General features: G+C 41.2%; 2 pseudogenes; both read left to right on the plus strand.

Annotated features, from left to right (window-relative positions):
* Positions 1 to 19079: 19079 nt before the first annotated feature.
* On the plus strand, positions 19080 to 20278 carry LOC100750638 (annotated as a pseudogene).
* Positions 20279 to 21811: 1533 nt separating this feature from the next.
* Positions 21812 to 22535, plus strand: LOC118238267 (annotated as a pseudogene).
* Positions 22536 to 22787: the final 252 nt, after the last annotated feature.

Genomic DNA, 22787 nt, shown 5'->3' on the forward strand with positions numbered 1-22787 from the left:
ACCCTTGTATTCCTGGGATAAACCTGAGTGGTCAAATTGTGTCATCATTTTGGTTTTCCTAGTATCTTTGCATGTAGGCTGACAAATCGCTTGACCTGAAATTTTTCTCACATGATTTTCTTTCTTTTTCTTTCTTTCTTTCTTTCTTTCTTTCTTTCTTTCTTTCTTTCTTTTTCTTTTAAGATAGGGTCTTTCCAAGTAGCCCTGTCTTGCCTGGAACTCTGTGTGATGATTTGACAGAAAATAGCCCTCAAAGGGAGTAGCACTACTAGGAGTTGTGATTTTGTTAGAGAAGGTGTGTCCTTGTTGAAGGAAGTGTTACTGGGGAGGCAGGTGTGGTCTCAAATGTGCTCAAGCCACACCCAGTGTCTCAGTTCACTTCCTGTTGCCTGCAAGTCAAGATGTAGGACTCTCGGCTACTTCTCCAGCACCATGTTGCACCACGATGATAACGGGCTAAACTTTTCAAAATGTAAGCCACCCCAATTAAATGTTTTTCCTTTAGAGGAGTTGCCATGGTCATGGTGTCTCTTTACAGCAATAGAAGCCCTAACTAAGACACTCCGTGGCCTCAACTCACAGAGATACACCTACCTCCTGAATGCTGGGTGCCATTATGTCCAGCTCTTCCATTATCTTTGTCTAGTTTAGATATCAAGGTTATAATGAGCTGGGGATGGCTTGGTGTGGTTGCACATGCCTTTAATCCTAGCTCTTGGAAGGCATGGGCAGACAGATATCCAATTTCCAAATCAAAAAAAAAAAAAAAAAAAGCAAGAAAGCAAAAAGGCTGGGGGCTGTAACTTCTCTTAAAGGGTGGTTTGAGCATTCTTGGAAGTTTGGTCTAAGCCGCTTTTAAAAAAAGATTTAAAATTGCTATGAAAGTTTGTTTTGAGTCAGTCTCTGGCCTCAGATGCCCATTGTAGCAGAGGATGACCTTGAACTTCTTAAGATCTTTCCACCTCCCAAGTGCTGGTATGAGCCTGCACCCCTGTTTGAGCTGTGCTGGCATTGGCACCCAGGCTTCCTGCTAGGCAAGCTTCTAGCCACTGAGCCACAGCCTCAGTCCATGCATATTCTGACATTTTGAACAACGTACATCGACACGCTCTATTTCTTCACGGTCTTGGTTCGTCTTCTTTTTTTAAATCCCCACTTCACTTAAGTTTTGAGATTTATTGCTGTGAAGTTAATTACAGCACTTCTGGGAGCTGTTGAAGTCCTGAGTGAATGCGTTCTGTTGACATGAGTGTGGCTATGTCAAGAACCGAAATCCCTAACCCAAGGGAATTGGTAAAGCCTTCCCCTGGTCCATGCGCGGACACTGACAGTGCGTGCAAAAAGTAGCAACCACAGCTTCCTGCTCCCAGATGACTGCAACCTAAGACTACTCCCCCACCCCACCCGCCCTACTTCCCACCCCCCCCACAAAGACCTCCCACTGAGACTGACTAACCCGCCTCCCGGTGGGTGCATAGCAACTATCCTCCACCAGAGGGAGTACTGCCCACCCAATGCCAGTTTTTCTGCATGTAGGTTCTTCATTCCCATTCATGGCCTCCACTTCATCTGTAGTCTTGTCGTCTTCCTCAGCTGTAATGTAATTCACTTGTGCTTCCTACTTCTTATCAGTCTTCCCAGATAAATGATTGTGTCTTCAAATAACCACCTTCTGCCTCTGTTTGGTTCTTAGGAGGTCAGCCTAGGGTGGCAAGCACCCTTACCCACTAAGCCATGGTGAAGGCCCCTTTTTTTGTTTTTAGGAGAATTTGCTTGTTTGTTTGTTTTGGAGAAGGTTGTTTGTTTTGGGGAAAAGGTCTCACTATGTAGCCCTGGCTGACCTAATACTTGCTATGTATACCAAGCTGCCCTTGAACTCACAGAGAGCCTCCTGCCTCTGTCTCCCAAGTGCTGGGATTAAAGACCACCACCACCCAGCCCCTTTGTATGTTTTTAAATGTAGTGTTAGGGATTGAATTTAGAACCTTGGGCGTGCTACATATGGGTTCTACCACTGAGCTGCATTCTAGCCCTATTGTGTCTTTTGTGGGAGGTGGGGACTTTTTCAACTTTTCCTGTGTCCTACAGTTTTGATATATAATGTTTTCATTAGCATTTAGTTTTCATTAGCATTTAGAAAAACGTACTTACATTTTTCCCCATTGTGTTTTTAAATCTCTTTGACAGGGAACTATTAAGGAGTGTCCAGGGTTGTGGGATTTTGAAATTTTTTGGTTTTTGTTTTTGACACTTAATTTTAACGGCACTGTGGTCAGAAATGCAGTCTACATGATACCAGTTCTCTGAAAGGGCTTGAAATGTTCCTTGTGGTTTGTACATGATTCATCTCAGTAAATGTTCTGTGTGTGCTTGAGAGGAATATGATTTGTTAATTATTGTGTTCAGGGTTCTCTCCATCTATCTATTTATATATATCCATCAAATCCAGATTAGTTAAAAAATCAAATCTATAGTGTTACTATTTTTCTTTTCTTCTTCCCTTTCTGTTTTTGGAGACAGGACCCACTAGGTAGCCCTGGTAGATCTGGAGCTCCTAATGTACCCTCTGTAGACCAGGCGAGCCCCAAAGTTATAGAGATCTGCTTGTGCTCTCTGACTTCCGAGTGCTGGGATTAAAGGCATACGCTATTATGATGCCCGGGTGGTTATTCTTATGAGGAATAAATAACTCAGTGATGTTTATTGAAAACACCCACAATGGTGGTGAACTTCATTTTGCCATATAGGGCTATTAATTATTGTTTTAGATGAGAAAACAGTTGTATAAAAATGTAGATTTAGTTTATCCATTGGTGAATTATGAGTGCATTGCTACATAATATGTCTTTGTGTGTGTGTGTGTGTGTGTGTGTGTGTGTGTGTGTGTGTGTGTGTGTGCATTTGTGTGTATGTGAGAGAAAAAGAGAGAGAGATAGAGAGACAGACAGACAGACAGACAGAGACAGAGATGGGGGAGGTGCTTGCTATGCTTCCCAGGTGGGCTTTGAACTCCTGACCAGCAATCTTCTGCCTCAGCCTTTGGAGTGTCTTGAACTACAGGCAGCATGCCACTGTGCCAACCCTATCTCTGCCTCTCATAATGCTTACTGAACTTGTCACTTTCCCCTCACTGTGACTAAAACACTAGGAAGAACAACTTAGAGGAACAATTGGGTTATAGTTTTAGAGTCCAGCCCACAGTCCTTGGCTCCGTTGATTCAGGCACTACGGTGAGTTCAGTAGAGGCTATTCACCTCACTGTGGGCAGGGAGCAGAGAACATGGAAGGGACCAAGGAACAGGTAGAACCTAGAAAGCTGTGCCCCAGTGCTATAGTTCCTCCGGTTAGGACTGCCTCCGAAGTTCCACATGTCCCAAAGACGTGCCATTAACTGGGACCAAGTGTTCAACACCTGAGTCTGTAGGGGCATTTCACATTCAAACCGAGACGCTCTTTTCTATCTGAATCTGAAATCGACTTGAGTCATCATCAAGTTAGAATCTGCAGTGTTCCCTTTTTTCCATCCTTTTACTTTCAGTCTGTCTGTCTGTGTTTTCGCGCCTAAGATGCACCTCTCTGTCCTAGTTAGCTTTAACTGTCAATTTGACACAAACAGAGTCACCAGAGGAGGGAGCCTCAGATGAGAGATTGTCCAAATCAGACTGGCCTGTGGGCGTGTCCATGGGGGATTATCCTGGTAATTGATGTGGGAGGGTTGAGCTCACCTTGGATGGCTCCATTCCCTGAGCAGGTAGATAGATGGTCCTGAGCTAGCTAAGCATGCGGCTGTGAGCCAGCTAGCACACAGCAACCCTCCATGGTTTCTGCCATACTTTCTTGGCACTGTAGAATGGCAAGCAGACCTGCCTTCAAATTCCTACCCTGACTTTCCCGAATGATAAGGTGAAATAAGACCTTTGCTCCCCAAGTTCCTTTTGGTCATGGTTTTTGGTCACAGAAACAGAGTGAAACTTACAAACTTGTAAACTGCAACTAACACTTTTTCAGTTATTTTTTCCTCTTGTCTTTATGATCTTTATGATGTTTTTGTTTTTGTTCATTTGCTTGTTTTGTTTTCAGTTTAGCCTGTACTTGATACCGGTCACTGAACAGGATTACCCTTTCTTAAATTTCAGTTTCTCTTTTCATTTAAACTGTTTACCGTTGCATTTTACCTAGTATATTATTAAGATTGAAGGAAGGCCAGATGATTTGGTACATACCTTTAATCCTAGCACTCAGGAGAATGTCTGAGTTTAAGGACAGCCTGATCTACATAGACAGCTCCAGGACAGCCAGGGCTACATAGAGACCCTCCCTCAAAAAAGAAAAAAAATAAGATTGAAGGAATTGTTTCTTTTATCAGCAATGACTGCCATTTAAACTACAAACCTTTGTGTGTATGTGCATGTGTGTGTGTTTGTGTGTGTGTGTGTGTGTGTGTGTGTGTGCGCGCGCGCGCGCGTGTGTGTGCGTGCGTGTGCGTGTACGTGTGCGTGTACGTGTGCACTCGAGCACACGTGCACGCATATGCTGCTGTTAGAAGTTTTAAAAAATGATTCCTAGTAACAGAATTTCTAGGTTAGGGGCTGGAGAGAGGGTTTAGCAGTTAAGAACAATTGCTGCTCTGGGCGTTGGTGGCACACACCTTTAATCCCAGCCCTCGGAGGCAGACGGATCTCTGTGAATTTGAGGCCAGGTCTACAGAGAGAGTGCCAGGATAGGCTCCAAAATTACACAGAGAAACCCTGTCTCGAAAAACAAAAAACAAACAAACAAAAAACCAAAAACCAAAAACCAAAAACCAATTGCTGCTCTTGCTGAGAACATAGGTTCAATTCCCAGCACTCACAGCACTCACAGAGTGGTTCACAACCATCTGTAACTACAGTTTAGGGAACTCAATATTCTCTTCTGACCTCCACAGGAACCTGACATGTATGTGGTGCATATACATACATTCAGGTAAAATACTCATACACAGAAATAAGCAAATAAATCACACTAAACAAAGAACCTCACAAAATTTCTATAAAGAAAGAATTTCTAGGTTAGAAAGGTATGTTCTGACTTTTTTTTCAAGAAAGGGGAAAATTGTATTGGGAATGTTCCACAAGTCCTCCCCACGGGGCTGGTTTTCTGGTCTCTAGGCTGTCTTGAAAGTATACTTATTTTTATCTTTATAAATTACATTTTCATAATGTTCTACAATTCTATAGATTAACAATATTTTTAAATTCAATTTAAATATTTACTTATTTAAATATAAAACAGAGAGGGTTTCTCTGTTATGCAGTTATGCAGTCCTGGCACTGATAGAATCTATGAAGATCAGGTTGGCCTCAAACTTATAGAAATCCACCTGCCTCTGCCTCCCAAGTGCTAGATTACAGAAGTACACCACCATGTCTGTCTTAAACTCAATTTTCAAACACTGATGTTCTTTACATTTTTCACAGCTTATAATAATAATGAAACTGGCAATTAGGTTCTTGAAGTGGGAACAATGCCTCTGCAGTTAAAAATGCTCTCTGCTCTCTCCGAGTAGCAAAGTTCAGCTCCTGTCTCGGGTGGCTCCAGATTGTCTATAACTCTAGTTTCAGGAGATCTCACACCCTCTTTTATCCACCAAGGGTAACTGCTGTCATGTGCACATAGACACACACATACATATAAGCACACACACACACACACACACACACACACACACACACACACACAATTAAAACTAAAATAAATACTTAAAAGAATGATAAATAAAAAAATTAAAAAGTTTGTGTGCATTCAAGAATATTTTTTCTCCTTCACAGAAGTTCCTAACAGCAGAGTGACTAGACTCAAGGTTGTAGATACTGAGTTTATATATGCAACCCCAAAGTTATGCTTCTTGTAACCACTGGGAAACTTCAGATCCTACATGTTTGGAAAGTCAGCATAATATAATTCCTCTTTTCATTGCCTATTGTCAGGTGGAAGTTTACATCCATTGTTCTGTTTTACACTATTCCTCTTAGCATTAACCTTCTCTACATTTTCCCACACTTACTACTTGAATACCTATGATGAACTATCTACTTAAATATTCATTTTTATTTTGTATAAGTAAATTTAATGTCAATGCACTATGTATTAAGGCTGGAAACTGTTGTTATGCATTGTGAGGATTTGCCACAGAATGTCCTCTGCCTTCTAATGTAATGTTTATGGCTATTTCAATACACACATATGCAAATCATTCTTTTCCTTCTTATTTCTGAGTTTGGTGTCAGCCACCATTCCAATATCATATACACGTTTCCTCCTTTTTCTTTAAGACTTTGCTCATTTCAGTTTAATTTTGATCTATAGAATTTTCAGTCATGGATTTTTAGTAGTATAAGATGTGAGATACTGCCCAGACTGGTTTTTCCTCCTAATGATTTGTTAGTTGTCAACCTGGACCATTTATTGAACAATGGATCTTATTCTCTTTAACGTGTTTTGACTTCATTCAGATGCTCATCTTTGCTTCTGACAGATAAACTTTCTTTCATTGATCTATTGCACGATTGACACTAGAGCTATGGCACTTTGTTCATCCACTGAGTAATTCCATTATTTTGTGGGTTTCTTTTGGTTTATTTAAATGTTTTCATACAATATATACTTTGATCATAATTTCTTCCTAGATCCTTCCTACCCAGCTGACTACATGTTCCCCCCACCTCCAAAAAGAAAACTAACAAAAAGTCCCAGAAACATAAAGGGAATCAGACAAGAATGATGCCAAAACATTTTGAGACAGGAGCTTGCTCTGTAGCCCTAGGCTGTCCACAAACCTGAACCCCTTCTGCCTTGGCCTTCCTCTTGTTGGGATTATACCTGATACTACAGTACTTAAATTCTGAGGCTTTCTAGAACATTTTCATCTCAGACTGCAACTTCTGCCTCCTTTGTAAAACTCTGGGAGCTTCTTAACCATCCTTATATAATTGCTTTTCATGGTGAAGTATAAAATTGCCTAGCCACCTTGATCCCCTAATCCTTAGATGGCTTTTGAGTGTACCATTTTATATTTATACACTCATTTGAGAAAGACTAGCATACTTCATAACATCACTTTGCAATTCAGAATAAAATGTCTTTTTGCTGGGCTTGGTGACACAGGCCTTTAATCTCAGTACTTAGGAGACAGAAGCAGGTAGATCTCTGTGGATTTGAGGCTGACCTGATCTACACAATGAGTTCCAGGCCAACCAGGGTTACTTTGTCTGTCTGTGTGTCATAAAGAAAAAAAAAATCTTACGTATCTTATGTACCCAGGCTGGCCTCAATCTCACTATGTAGATGAGGGTCACTGTGAAGTTTCAATCTTCCTGCCTCCATGTCCTGAGTGCTGGGAATGTGTCTTATTTCATGAAGTCCTGGGGATTGAACCCAGGATATACTAGGTACCTGCTAGTAAGTACTCTACCAATCAGCCCAAATTTATTATTTTATAAAAGTTTTATGGAGATATATCTCACATATCGTATAACTCACCCATTTAAAATTTCCAGACAGGCCTGGTGACACAAGACCTTCTTTGGTTACAGAGGGAGTTCAAGGTCTGGGAGTTCAAGCCTGGGAATTTAGTGAGACCGTATCTCAGAGGGGTGGGAGAGTAGAGAGCAAGAGAGCAAGTGAACTCAAGGATAGACCACTAGCCTAGAGTACACTAGGCCCAGTCACACTCCCGTGAACACACACACACACACACACACACACACACACACACACACAGTACATTTATCTACTTATCAATTGATGGACATATGTATTACTTCTGTCTTTGTCATGAACAAAGCTGTTATGAACATTCATGTGCAAGGTTTAGTGTGGACATGTGTTTTTATTTCCCTTCAGTTTATATCTACGCTTAGAATTGCTAAGTTCTGTGGGAACTCTATTTTTAATATTTTGAGGGATTACCTGACTATTTTCCAAGCTGTCTGTGCCAGTAGTAGTATAAGTCTGGGTTCTACTTTTTCCTGTCCTTGTCAACATCTGTTAGTCTTTTCAGTAATAGTGTGTAATAGTTCACTGCAATTTTCATTTGCAGCTTTCTGATAACGTTGGGCATTTTTCACATGCTTGACTTTCCACACATTCTCTTTGGAGAAATGTCCATTTGGACTCTTTACACATTTTAAAATTACTTATTATTGAGTAGTAGGAATTCTTTTGTTGTTGTTGCTGGTTTGTGGTTTGTTTTTTGTTTTTTTGATTTTTTTTTTTAGACGGGGGTTTCTCTGTGTAGCCCTGGCTGTCCTGGAACAGGACCAGGCTGGCCTCAAACTTGCAGAGATCTGCCTGCCTCTGAGTGCTGGGATGGAGGTGTGTGCCACCACTGCCTGGTAGTTGTAAGCATTCTTGATCTATTCCATATTCAAATTATCTTTTCCTACCATGACTTGGAAAAATCTCTCATTCTGTATTACCTTTTCAATTTCTTATGGTATTCTTTTTCTCAAAAAAAAAAAGATTTAAAAATCTAATTATGGGACCCCTACTGAGAGCCCTCATCTAGTGGCTGATGGAAGCAGAGGCAGACACCCACAGATATACACTGAACTGAACTCTGGAACCCAGTTGCAGAAAGGGAGGAATGAAGATGGAAGGGCTCGGTACTAGGCTGGTGAAACCCACAGAAACAGCTGGCCTGAACAAGGGGGAGCACATCGACCCCAGACTGTCTGGGAGGCCAGCACAGGACTGATCCAGATCCCTGAACATGGATGTCAATGAGGAGGCCTTCACACTCTATGGGGCCCCTGGTAGTGTATTAGTATTTTTCCCTGGTATAAGAAGGGACTTTGAGAGCCCATCCCATGTGAAGGGATGCTCTCTCGGCCTGGACACGGGGGAGGGCCTAGGCCCGGCCCAGGATGATGTGGTGGACTTTGGGGAACCCATTGAGGGTCCTACCCTGCCTGGGGAGTGGAGGGGGGATGGGTGAGGGGGCAGGTGAGGTGGGGGGAGTGTTGGAGGGAGGGAGGGATGGAGAGGGAGAAGGGATTGACATGTGAAGAAAGCTTGTTGCTAATTTGAACTAATAAAAAAAATAATAAATCTAATTATCTGTGTGTTGGAGACAGGGTGTGTGTGTGTGTGTGTGTGTGTGTGTGTGTATGTGCTCATGTATGCAGGTACCTGAGGAGGCTAGAATAGGGGATCAGATCCCCTAAGAGTGGCATTACAGTCCACTGTGAGCTACTGTGTGGGTACAAGGAACCAATCCTGACCCTCTGTAAGCGTGCAGCAAGTGTTCTTAAGCACTGAGCCATCTCCGCAGTCTCCCTCCTTCTCTCCCTCCCTCCCTCCCTCCCTCTCTCCCTCCTTTCTTTCTTTCTTCCTTCCTTCCTTCCTTCCTTCCTTCCTTCCTTCCTTCCTTCCTTCCTTCCTCTTTTCTTTCTTCTGTTTTTGTTTGGTTGCTTTTGTTTTTACAAGACAGAGTTTCTCTATGAAGCATTGGCTGTCCTGGAACTCCCTCTGTAGACCAGTGTGGCCTTTAACTCACAGAGATCTACCTGCCTCTGCCTCTCTAGTGCTGGGATTAAAGGCATTAGTTACCACACTTTATGGTGTTCCTGAAGCTCACAAGTTTTCATTTTTCGTGATGCCTACGTAATTTCTCACTTCCATTGCTTTTGCTTTTGATAATTTCTAACCCAATCTAATCTAACCCAGTCACCAAAATCTATAGCCATGTTTTCTTCTGTGAGTTTTGTGGTCTTAGCTCTGATAGGTCTTTCAACTGTTTTGAATTAAGTTTTGTGTGTGGTGTGTGCCAGCTTTGCCACTTTGCATATGGATATCCAACGGCGTCAGCACTATTTGTGGAAAAGATAATTCATTTCCTTTCCAAATGGTTCTGGCACTTGTGTCAAAAAAAATAACTGACTGAAAAGTGAGGGTTTAAATGTTGACTTTCCATCTTATCCCTCTTATCTGTCACTCATGCCAGAACCTCAATGTCGTGACTGCTGTAGCTTTTCTGTCTGTCTTGGAACCAGGAAACGTGAGTCCTCTAACCTTTCACCTTTCCCCAGATTGTTTTGGCTATTCTGAGCTCCTTGCCTGTTTCATTCCCAGGTGCCTTTGTTGCTGGGGTGGATAAAATAAGCTATTTTTTATATATATTATATTTTCTACTTCATCCCTGCTGGTGTGTAGAGAACAACTGAATGTCATATGTTTGTTTTGTATACAGTTCCTTTACTGAATTCCCTTATTAGTTATAAACATTTTTCAGCCCATTAGTTGTGGTTTCTTAGGTAGTCATATATATATATATATATATGACTAATATATATATTAGATTATCCAAATGTATGCCTGTTTTCTTCTCCCATTATTTTCTCCTACTCACAATTATAAAAGTCCTTGTTTTCACAGAGATGATTTTATTATTAAAGACCATATCTCTTCTTCACCCTTCCTCATCATCAAGCATCACATTGCAGTTTGATTGAGACAAATGCCATTTATCATGTCACCAAAGTCACCTTGTATTTCTAGTCACTGAGTTCCCATCAGGGGACATCTTATCAGGGTAATTATATTGCTGGGTCTCCTGAGTCCTATTCATGTGATGAACAACATTAATAAACTTTTATATTGATTCTCCCTTTTATAAACTAATTGTCTCCCCTCCAGTGGGAACAAATGAGCTCACATTAACAGAAATAACTCAGGTTTCACAGGCACATGGTCCCACCTGTATAATACAGAACAGATGTCACAGCTGAATGCCAGTGGGTCGTATCTAGTTAGCTTATAAGGAAGGGGTTTTAAAATACTGTTTTGAATTAGTTGCCAGCATTTAAAGATTAGGGAATTTCAGATAAGAATTCCAATTTCCTTTTTGTCTTTAAATCTCTTAAGATCTGGCCCTTCTGGTTCCTGAATTTCCACATGGTCACAGCAGGCCGAGGCTGGGCCCCAGGGGCCTTCTTTAGAGGTCTCTTCATTTACCTCACTAGCATTCTATCTGCTCCCCATTGTCTCCATATCCAATTGTTTCCCAGACATCAGGTTCAAGGGTCAGTTACCAGTTTTCGTATTTGTGCAATTGCTTTTTGTATTATGGAATTAGGTGAAAGTGAAATATTTCTTCTAATGGTGTCTCTAGAAAATGTAGAGGAAATAAAAGAGGGCAAGGGGGCTGTGTGCATCAAGGGAAATGGGGCAGCATATATCTTAGTGGATGTGAAGACTATTCCTAGAGGTTTAATACACAGTGGGTGTTTGCCTAGAGAATTAGATGTAAAGTGCCACCAGAAAATAAAACATTACAAGAAAAATATGTAAAAGCTGCATGGATGTGGGAACACACACGTATACATCACACACACACACACACACACACACACACACACACACACACACACACGAGAGAGAGAGAGAGAGAGAGAGAGAGAGAGAGAGAGAGAGAGAGAGAGAGAGAGAGAGAGATGTTTCCACAAGTTCCATTTGATGAGGCTTTAAAGCATAAACCAGACTGTTATGGAATGTCAAGATGTGTTAAGGAATCTCCATCTCCCAAGTCTATCCCTGACTTTGAACTGCCTGGTTTGTAGAGATATTTATGTTTCTGATCTATGCTCAGGTCTTCTTGGTTATTTCTGAGGAGTTTCCCAGCAGTAAATGTCCTGGGGTCAGTCTCTCTGGGTAGACTAGGGTACAAAACATTGAAATTTCAAAGCCACATGAAATTTCCTCTCATTTTTAAGAGACCAGAGCCAGGACATGTTCCTCTTTAGCCATCTTGGACCCTTGCTCTGTGGTGGCCCCCTCAGTGACCCCAAGGAAAACATCTTTTTTCCTTCCCCTGAAATTCTTTGTCCATAAGGCTCAGATATCAACCTGTGAGGCTGACCTGGGATAGGGGTCACACCTTTATAGAAAGCAACACCAAGGGACTGATTTTGGGGTGGGGGAGATGTGGTTTGGCCCCACTGTCAGTTTCTCAATGTCCAATCTGAATTTTAAAATGGTGACACATTGGTCAAACCCTGAGTTTCTCCTCATCTCATACCCCAGGGCCAACAATAAGCTCATCTTTGCAAGTCCTTGCCTCAGCCAGACGAAGGTTCATGATGGTAGTTCATGTGTTCCTAATCCACTTGATTTTGCTGTTTGTTTTTTGACACAGAGTCTTACTGTGTAGTCCTTCCTGACCTGAGTTTACAGAGACATGCCTGTCTCTGCATCCTGAGTGCTGGGATTAAAGGCGTGAGCCACCAATGCCCAGCAGGGTCATAACTTTTATTAGTTCCTTTATTTCTTTGTTAGGTTTCTGTCTTGTGATACTGTCTAGTGGTGAGAGCAGGGTGTTGAAGTCTCCCACTGTAATTGTGTGTGGTTTTATGTGTGATTTGAGTTTTAGTAATGCTTCTTTTATGATCATGGATGCCTTTGTATTTGGGGCATAGATGTTCAGAATTGAGACTTCATCTTGATGAATATGAAATGACCTTCATCTCTTTTGATTTATTTTACTTTAAAGTCTAGTTTGTTAGATGTTAGGATTGCTACCCCCAATTGTTTCTTGGGTTTGTTTGATTGAAAAATGTTTTCCTAACCCTTGACTCTGAGATACCATCTGGCTTTGAAGTTGAGGTGTGTTTCTTATATGCAGCAGAAGGATCGATTCTGTTTTCGTATCCATTCTGTTACCCTGTGACATTTTACAGGCGAGTTAAGACCATTAATATTGAGGGATGTTAATGACCATTGATTGTTGATTCTTGTTTGTTTTGGATTTGGTGGTGATGGTGGAATTATGTGTGGATTGCCTTCCCTTTTTTTCTATTGGCTGCTGGTAAAGTGGGATTATCTATAGCCTATGTTTTTCTGGTTGTAGTTAACTTCCTGGGATTGGAGTTTGCCTTGCAGTACTTTCTGTAGGGCTGGATTAGTGGTTATGCATTGATTAAATCTGATATTGATTGAAAGCTTTGCTGGGTATAATAGTCTGTGGTAGAATATCTATCCAGGACCTTCTGGCTTTCAGGGTTTCCATGGAGAAGTCAGGTGTAATTCTGATAGGTTTGCCTTTATGTTACTTGACGTTTTTCCTTAGCTGCTCTTAATATTCTTCCCTTATTCTGTGTGTTTGGGATTTTGATTATTACGTGCTGAGGGAACATTTTGTGGTTCACTCTATTTGGTATTCTGTAGACTTTTTATACTTTCACTGGCATGTCTTTGTTTAGGTTGGGAAAGTTTTCGATAATTTTGTTGAAAATGTTTTCTGCACCTTTGAGTTGGGTTTCTTCACCTTCTTCTATACCTATTATTCTTAGGTTTGGTCTTTTCGCAGTATCCCATATTTCCTGGATATTTTGTGTTAGGGATTTGCTGGACTTAAGATTTTCTTTGGTTGATGAATTTATTTCTCCTAGTGTATCCTCAATGCCTGAGATTCTCTCTTCCATCTCTTGTATTCTGTTGGTTATGCTTGCATCTGTAGTTCCTGACCCTTTACCCAGTTTTTCTAATTCCAGCTTTCTCTCAGCGTGTGTTTTCTTTATTGTCCCTATTTCAGTTTTCAGGTCTTGGATTGTTTGAACTGTTTTTTTTTTTCTTGGCTTTCCTTAAGAGTTTTGTTGATTTCTTGTATTTTTGGTTTGTTTATTCTTGCATTTGTTTAAGGCATTTTCTCATATCCTTTTTGAGGGCCTCTATCATTTTCATGAAGTAGTTTTCAAGGTCATCCTCTTCTGTTTCATCTCCTTTGGGATGTTCAGGTCTTACTGGTGTAGACTCTGGTGGTATCATATTCATTTTTCTGTTGTTGCATATGTTTTTATATTGTCTTCTTCCCATCCCTTCTTCCAATCAGTGCAGAAAGAGTCTCTTCCTCTCCTGGTGGGTATGGGACCAAGCTTCCCTTCTGGCGTGTATAAGCATGTCTAATACTCTGACCGCTCTCCTCTTCCTCTTCCCATTGGCAGACAAAGGGACTAGGTCGCTGGCAGTCTCTGGCTGGGCAGGACCCCGCCGGAATGGGATCCACAGTCCCCAGGCCTCAGGTGGCTCCAAGCAGGGTACTGGAGGGCAGGCAGTATACAGGCTCAAGATTATCTCATCCTGTGGGCAGAGAAAAGGACTATGGTGCTTGCTGGAAGTCTCTGGCTGGGCTCTTGAGTTCTTTATATATTTTAGATATTAGCCCTCTGTCAGATGTCAAGTTTGTAAAAAATTTTCCCCACTCTGCAGGCTGCCTTTTTGTCCTATTTATGGTGTCATTAGCTTTACAGAGGTTTTCGGTTTCAGGAGGTCCAATTTATTAATTGTTGACATTAGTGTCTGCACTATTGGTGTTCTCTTCAGGAAGTTGTCTCTTGTGCCAATGCGTTAAAGTTTATTCCCCACTTTCTTTTCTATCAAGTTCAGTGTATCTGGTTTTATGTTGAGGTCTTTGATCAAGTAACCTCTGAAGCATGAATCTAGTTAATCTTAATTAAAAAAATCAGGAGACAAATATTAGGGGGAAACCTGAAACATCTGAGAACTGGGAAGAGCTGCCAGTTGCTTCCTACCCATCTTTGTTCCTCTATTCAAAAGGGGACTGAGATCCTGTTTCTGCCCCACTTTATCACTTCCTCTCTCTCTGCCTTCCAAGTGAGCCTTGATAGGGAGTGTTGGGATTAAGGACATACGCCACCACTGCCCAACTTCTATGTTCAACTAGTGGCTAGCTCTGCCCTCGGATGTCCAGGCAAGACTTATTTGTCAGAAAACAAACAAAATATCACACAACATAACCCAAGCAAAAACTCCTAGTAATGGGGGATGCAGAGAGCCTAAACTGGTCATCTTCTGTAACCAGACAAGGTTTGAAGTCAAGGGATTAGGACACCAACCCATCCACAAAACCTTTGACTTACAGTTTTTCCTTCCTGTGAGGTTCTGGGTCCAGAGCCTCTCAAAATCTTCATTAAAGAGACAATAAAGACTTCATCCAGCAGCTGACCAACTGATGGGAGCAGATGGAGAGTCTCACAGTCAAACAGTAAGCAGAGTTTGGGGAGTCCGTGGAGGAACCAGATGGGTCAGGGACACCATGAGAACACAGCCCACAGAATGACTTGACTAGGACTCACAGATGCTCTCAGAGATCAGGAAGTCTGTTGTAGTCTAGCCTAGGTACTCTGCATATATGTTATAGCTAAGTAGCTTATTGTTCTTGTGGGATTCCTAAAAGTGGTAGCAGGGGTGGTCAATGACTCTTTTGCCTACTTATGGGACCCTTTTCCTCCTATTGGATTGCCTTGAGCAGTTTTGATGTGATAGTATGTGTCTGGTCTTATAGGAGCATATTATGCCATGTTTGGTTGATATCCCTGGAGGCCTGCTCTTTTCTGAGGGAAGATGGAGGGTGGATATTGGGGAGGGGGAGATGGGCATGGAAAGAAGAATTTTTAAAAAGCCAAATGAAAACTGGTATATGGAGAGTGACACACAGTGGCAGAATCTAGGAAAACTGGCAAAATCTCAATCAATAAGTCTATCATAGCATGCTCCCCTTTGAGAGAACAAGACAAAACAGAAACATCAGTGACAAAATAAAAAAAAATCAAAGAAACAACTTTCTGGGCCAAGCTTTCTCAGCATTCAGTCATTCACACAGTTCACCCCATTCATTCAAGCAAAAGCAAAACCAAATCTCTCAGGAGAAGCATAACCAGACTACAGAGTTCCTCACTACTGATGTCCCAATTTAGCTTGAAAAGGCTAGGGAAAAGTTTCTCATCAGAATTTTCTTCCTACACAGTGAGGAGGGTCTTCAATATCTCCCTTCTCCAAAAGAAAATGTTTCACCGGAATTTGACCTATGCCTTTGGGGCTCATCCTCCTTAACAAGAACCTGAAACTAGAACCAGAAGTGAATATACAGATTTACCTCATAGAAGTGTTAGAAGGTCTTCCTTTGTTTTCATGTTCTGGAAAACAGCTGTCATTCTAGACCTGTCTAGACTCAGTGAGAGGATTGGGAACCTGAAACATTTATCAGGAGACGCTTCCTCTGCAACCTCTCCTTGAATGAGAAGGCTAGGAACAAGGCTGAGTTCCATGGTGTGTGAGAGACCTTTCTGGGACCACCAATGAAATAATCCAAGTGGGATTGTTATTTAAAGCCATGCTGATTATGTCAATTAAAGGTTGAAGTCCTTTTTATTGACAGACAGATAGGGGATTTGGGCTGAGACCATCTAAAGAAAACACAAAGTGGAGTTAGAACAGGGTGGTATTACCTTGATTACTTCAAAGCAACTTCACTGAATTAGTGGTAACAGACCAATGAAAGCAAATTACAACTCCTTTTCTCAGCACAATCAAATAAAACAAACTACATTTATTTTTTCTTGTAGCAAAAAAAAAAATGGTGGAAATGCATAGGACAAAGTTTTGCAGCCACTGGTTATCAGGCATCAGAGATTGATCCTTATTAAAACAGAAAATGGTTATAAATAAATAAAGAGCCCCACAAATGTCTCAATTTACTGTATTTCTTCAAAAAAATCTAGCTAGTAGTGGTGTATGCCTTTGATCCCAGCACTCAGGAGGCAGAGGCAGGTAGATCTTTGTAGGCCAGCCTGATCTACAATGCAAGTTCTAGTTCCAGTACAGCCAGGACTGTTATACAGAGAATCCCTGTCTCAAAAACTAAAACAAAAACAATTCAGCTGACCTGAACAAGGGGTTGCTCATGAACCCCAGTCTGATACCTGGGAAGCCAGCATAAGACTGTTCCAGAACCCCTGAACATGGGTGTCAGTTAGGAGGTCTGGACAACCTATGGGGCCACTGGTAGTGGATCAGTATTTATCCCTAGTGCACAAATGGACTTTTGGATCCCAGTCCACATAGAGAGATAGTTTCTCAGCCTACACACACGGGGGAGGGCCTAGGCCCTGCTCCAAATGATATGACAGACTTTGAAGATCCCCTATGGAAGGCCTCACCCTTCCTGGGAAGCAAAAAGGGGTTGGGATAGAGGTCAGTGGGGGTCAGAGGAGGAGGGAAGGGAGAGGGAACTGGGATTGACATGTAAAAGAAGCTTGTTTCTAATTTAAAGAAAAAGAAAAAGAAAAAAGTTCAAGAAAGAGGAACAGAGGCAGATACTTGTGCTAGCACTTAAGTTAAAGATACTCAGGTAAGTAACTTGATCCAGAAAAAAACACCATGTAGAAATGGCAGGTATCATTGTATCCACACCATGCCTGGCCAAATAGAGAAAATGATGGCTTTGGTAAAAAAGTAAACAAAATGGAGAGTATCATCAGACTACCCACCAAAACCACTGCAAGTCAGAAAGCAATGGGACCGCCTGTTCAAAGCACTACCAGCAATTAACACAGAGTTTATTAGAGATAAAAACATACACAATTTACACATTGCAAAACTTATCCATTACTCAGGAGGCTGAAGCAGGAGTTTGCATTGATTGAGGCCATCTTAAGTTACATAAGAAGTTCCAATCTTGTGCTGTAGTCAGATGACCCCATGTTCTTCCCATACACAGGAAAAAATTCATCAGTAGCAAATAAGACCTTCAGCAGAATACATTTTCCCTCCACCTAAACACATTCTCAATACAACTCATTGTACCACAGATGTGGAATATTTAAGAAAAAGCTAGAGAAAAAAATAAGTGATAGACATATACCCCATAAGACAAAATAATGTTAACAAAAGAAGAAAAACATATACACAAATGGAGATATACCTGTTTCATAGGTCAGAAGATCCTAAACAGTTAACATGTCAATTATCCTTATTAATCCATCTAACCAACAGAAACCTCATCAAAATCAAAATGAGATCCTTTGCAGACATTAAGTAAACAGTGCTAAAAGTTCTCACAAAAATTCAAAGGTTCCAGCAAAACAACAGCCACAAAAGCCTTGGAAGGAAAAACCACAGTTGGCTAAATTAACAGCTCCATTTCAAGGCTGTAATTCTATAGGAAGCAGCAGGACAGAATTGCTTGCTGAAAATACTAAAAAAATCATGATATCAGAAAGAACACAGAAAAAAGTACAGTCAGTGAGTAACAGCTTACCCTTTGCCACAAAAGCTTTTCAGATATCTAATCATAGGTTAAAAAAAAAGAAAGAAATTTTAATCCTTATCTTCATGATCCAAAAACATTAAATTTCAATAGGTAATTTGCAAAACCTAGAAATAAATATTAGATTAAAAAAAAACTTAAAATGCAGGCTGGACACTGGTGGCGCACGCCTTTAGTCCCAGAACTCAGGAGGCAGAGGCAGGCAGATCTTTATGAGTTCGAGGCCAGCCTGGTCTACAAAGTGAGTGCCAGGACAGGCTCCAAAGCTACACAGAGAAACCCTGTCTCTAAAAACCAGAAAAGGAAGAACCTAAAATGTGTGAACTTTACAAAGGAAAAAATTCTTTAATGTCATTTCAAAACAATACTTTATTAAAGAACTAACTGAGTGAAGGGAGCTTCGGCAAGGTTGGGTACTCTGCTCTTTGAAACAGACTAATGTGAGGACAAATGATGGGGGTGGGGGCAGAAGAAAGTTTACAAGTGATGTATTTGATAAAGCAATTCAATCCAGAATACAAACAACTGTCAAAATTCAGTGAAATGTATCTTACAATCACTATAAACTAAAGAGGTTAAAAAAACTGGATATACACTTTGCCAGTGGAGAAATATGAATGAGAAGTCAGCCAATGGACACATTCAGTATCATTGGCTATATAAAAAGGCAAATAAAAACCATAATGACATATCACTGCACCAACATTAACATATTCCCAAACTGAAAGATCTAACCATACCACATACTAGGAATGTGTGGAAAAATTGAAAATTATCCTAAGTTTCTGGTGGGTTTAAAAGTCCAGTCTATCCATAGTGGGTATTGTTTTCACATGATGTAGAATAGAATTGGAGGAACTGGGGCCTGGGCACTCCATCTTGTTCATCAATGTAGAATCTAAAGTTTCCTAGCAACCAAGCATCCTCAGGGAAACAATAACTAATTCTGAGCAGTGGCCTCAGAGCCAGAGATACCATGGGGGACCAGAGGCTGCCAGAGAACCAACCTGGTCAGGTGACCAGGCACAACTGTGTCTTGAAGCAAAAGAAGGAGCAACTGGCATTGCCTCTTTTCATGGAGGGCAAACACTGGCTGTTTTCTCATGAAAAGCAGGAAGACTTTGCTAGAGACTATGTCCCATGTGAAGAGATACTGTCACAAACCATGCAGGAAACCTTGTTCCCCAGAATTTGTCGTGAACCACCCAGTACTGTCACCAATAAAAGACGGAGAAAGCTGTCCCGGGATTTGGGACTGCTTTGCTCAATGTCAGCGGATCAGAAAGGAAGCAGAAGGACCCAATACAATCTGGATCATTTGTTTCAGATGGAAGATGATGCTGAAAACCACTTCATAAATTTGCTGCAGATGCCAAAACATGACTGGAATCTGAATAAGTGGCCCAACTTGGAAAATCAAAGGGAAGCAAACAAGAACAGCAAGAATGGAAAATGCCTTCACAGAAAATTCAATCTGGGAATTGCTGAGAATTCCAGGTTATGTCAAGGAAATTTTCTTTCTAGAAACACATCCAGAAATCAGAATTTGCTTGACTCTCTTAAGCATAGATTCCCACAAAGAAGAGGTAATGTTATCTATGAATGGAATGAAGTGCTGGGAAACTTGGGTGTGTTGCAACAACTTGAGATGAACCGTGCTTACCAACCAAGTTGCAAGGAATCCTCAGACAAGAAAGTCTGTCATCCTCCTTCCAAGCTCAAGTACTTCAGAGGATTAAGCAAAGAGAAGGACATCAGATTCTCCAAACCGGCATCATCAATATTTGAGATGGAACTCCAAAAACCACATGATCGTGTTAAGTCCACCAAGGAGAAGTTTAAATATGGGCCATCATATCAAAAACCCAAACAGTTGAAATCAATAGCCAGTAAAGAGCCTATAACTGACCCTAAGAATTTGCTTGAAATTCAAGGTAGAAGCTTTTACAAACCAGATGTACTTTAAAATCTCTATGGAACAATTGCCTTTAAGGATTTCATTGTACACAAGGGCTATGCTATGCCAAATATACTCAAGAAGTTTTTATGAGGAAAGGATGGAATTACAACTCTGTTAATATGCCTATACTAAGAATATTAAAAAATCATGAAATGATAATGCAAAAACAAGAAGATGTAGATAATGAGAAAAAGAGAGGGAAGGAACTTGACTAAAAGATTTTCCTATTGCAACCTACTTGACTGTGACATGCTCTCACTTGACATTTGGGTCATATTGGGTGGACACCCTTTGGCACCAAAACCACAATTTTAACACCTAGCATTCAGAAATATTTCTCAATGAAGTAATGCTTTGTCTTCACCAAAATTTTTGATACTTTATACAGTGTGAAATCAACATTAGAATTTACTTTTCTCACATATTTTTCATTGACACTATTATATCAGTCATTTGTAAACTACTAAAACTATTAATTAAAAACAGTATTACTCTGAACAAAAGACACAGTGTTATCATTTGCAACCTGGGTGAATCTCAAAATACTGTAATTGTACTGAATGAAAAGAAGGATACATAGCTCCCTGTAAATTTAAATATTAATGAAATAATTTTTATTCAAATTCTTTAATTACCACTCATATTTACATATCCATCCACCCCCATTCCCTCACCCTCCCAACCTCCCATGTTCCCCACCAACCCCCCCAACCCATCCCCCAACTCCTCCCCAGGGACAGTGAGGCCCTCCACCAGGGACCTTTAAAGTCTGTCATATTGTTTGGGGGAGGGCCTAGTCCCTCCTTGCTGTATCTGGGCTGCAATAATATCCCTCCATAGGAAATGGGAAACCAAAGTCCATTTGTACTCTAGGGTTAAAGACTGTTTTGAGTCCCATAGACTGTCTTGGACTCCTAGCTGGCACCCACATTCAGAGGGCTTAGCTCAGTCCAATGCTGTTTCCCCAGCTTTATGACTAGGGTCTCCATGTTCTCACTCGGTCAGGTCAGCTGTTCTGGGGGTTTCTGAAGGACCCTCTTGGCTTCTTTGCTCATCCCTCCTCCCTCTCCACAATTGGATTCCAGGGGTATTCAGTGCTGTGGGTGCATGTTTCTGCTTCAAACAGCTACTGGATGAAGGTTCTAGGAATGGTAAGCAAGGTAGACACCAATCTCATTATAGGGGAAGGGCATCAATGGTATTTTCTCTACCACTGCTTGGATTCATAGGTGGGGTCATCCCTGTGGATCCCCTAACATTTCCTCTGTGCCAGATCTCTCTCCATACCTGTACTGTCTCCCTCTATCTCCTTTCTTGCTCTCCTCTATTCCTCCCTGTCTCAGTCCTCTTGTTCTCCGCCCCATTCCCCCCTTTTCCCTTCCCACATCCTTCTTCCCCACCCAGGCCCCATGCTCCCACTTTGTTCAGGGGTTCTTGTCCCCCTCCCCTGCATAGTCCTTTTCTTTCTTCTAACACACTTTCCCCTATGCTCATGCTCGCAAATAGCTCAGGAGATCTTCTCCCTTTCCGCTTTGCTAGGGGAACATGTATGTCACTCTTATGGACCTACTTCCACCAAAACCTATCATAGAGAGATCTTCTGTTATATTCAAGGAGTTTACGGCTTCTTCTACTCCTGTCTGTAGAATGTTGAACCCTAACATGCAGATAGACTACTTAAACACAACTATGTGACAGCAGGGACAAGGTAGGAGAGCTCTGTAAAACACAACTTATTTTGATTTCCCATGTTACTTTGTTTTTCTGACTTGACAATAGCTGCATTAAATATCATCTTCAGATTTACCAACACCATGGAGTGCATCTTCAAGCTGAGAGGACTCCATAGAAGTTTATCAGCTTTGGTGTTTGAAATAGACATTGCAAACAGCTAATGCTGGTACCTGTGGGAATTCGACAACAAGTTTGTTCAATTTGTGTCCTTTGGACCATGGGAACCTTATTACCCTCAACTATTTAATGTCTCAGGGACTGCAGTTAAGATGCTGGTGCATACCCCTATCAATTCCACCTGGACCATTTCAACTGAATGTCAGTATGCACAAACCCTGAGTCTGTGGGCAATTTAATGAACCCTGTAGTTCTGTTTTTTTGGTGCAATCCCATTAAAATCAGCCACATGAAATTGCCATTCATAGAGTTGGAGTTTTATTGTTACAAGGACTGTGCCTTAGTTTTGTGTGTTAGCAGCCTCTTCACATTTGTTTCCATGAGCTGGAACCACTTTGTAAATCATTGGGCCAAACCTCTCTTGACTTTCCACCTGACTTCCCAGTTAAATAAGAAGCCTTAATATACAAACACTATTCTGCTGTGTTCCCAATAGGGGTTCTGACAACTACCACATCATTCTTTGGTTTGATCTTCTTTCTCCCTGAGATAAGCTCTTTGAAACTATATAGTCAGTTGAAGGCCCAGCCTGCTTGCATAGTGGCTGATCAAGAGACCTGAAGTGAGGGCTCCTGCATTTGCAGCATCAGTCAGAAGGTTCCTTGAAGAAATTTCCTATTCATGCACAGAAATACTGTAGTTATCAACTTGTTCTAAATAAAGCATCAACTTGATTCTCTGGGCCTTTCTAAATTACTTCCTCCTGTATCTGTCTAAAGTGTCCTTTTCTTGGAATGTTTTCATATGTTAAAATCTGAAGGCCATAGGTATGTGTTTAGATATTTCACATCTGTCTGTCCCTCACCAACCTCT

This window comes from Cricetulus griseus, chromosome 7 (assembly GCF_003668045.3).
Source record: "Cricetulus griseus strain 17A/GY chromosome 7, alternate assembly CriGri-PICRH-1.0, whole genome shotgun sequence".
NCBI classification, from domain to species: Eukaryota; Metazoa; Chordata; class Mammalia; order Rodentia; family Cricetidae; genus Cricetulus; species Cricetulus griseus.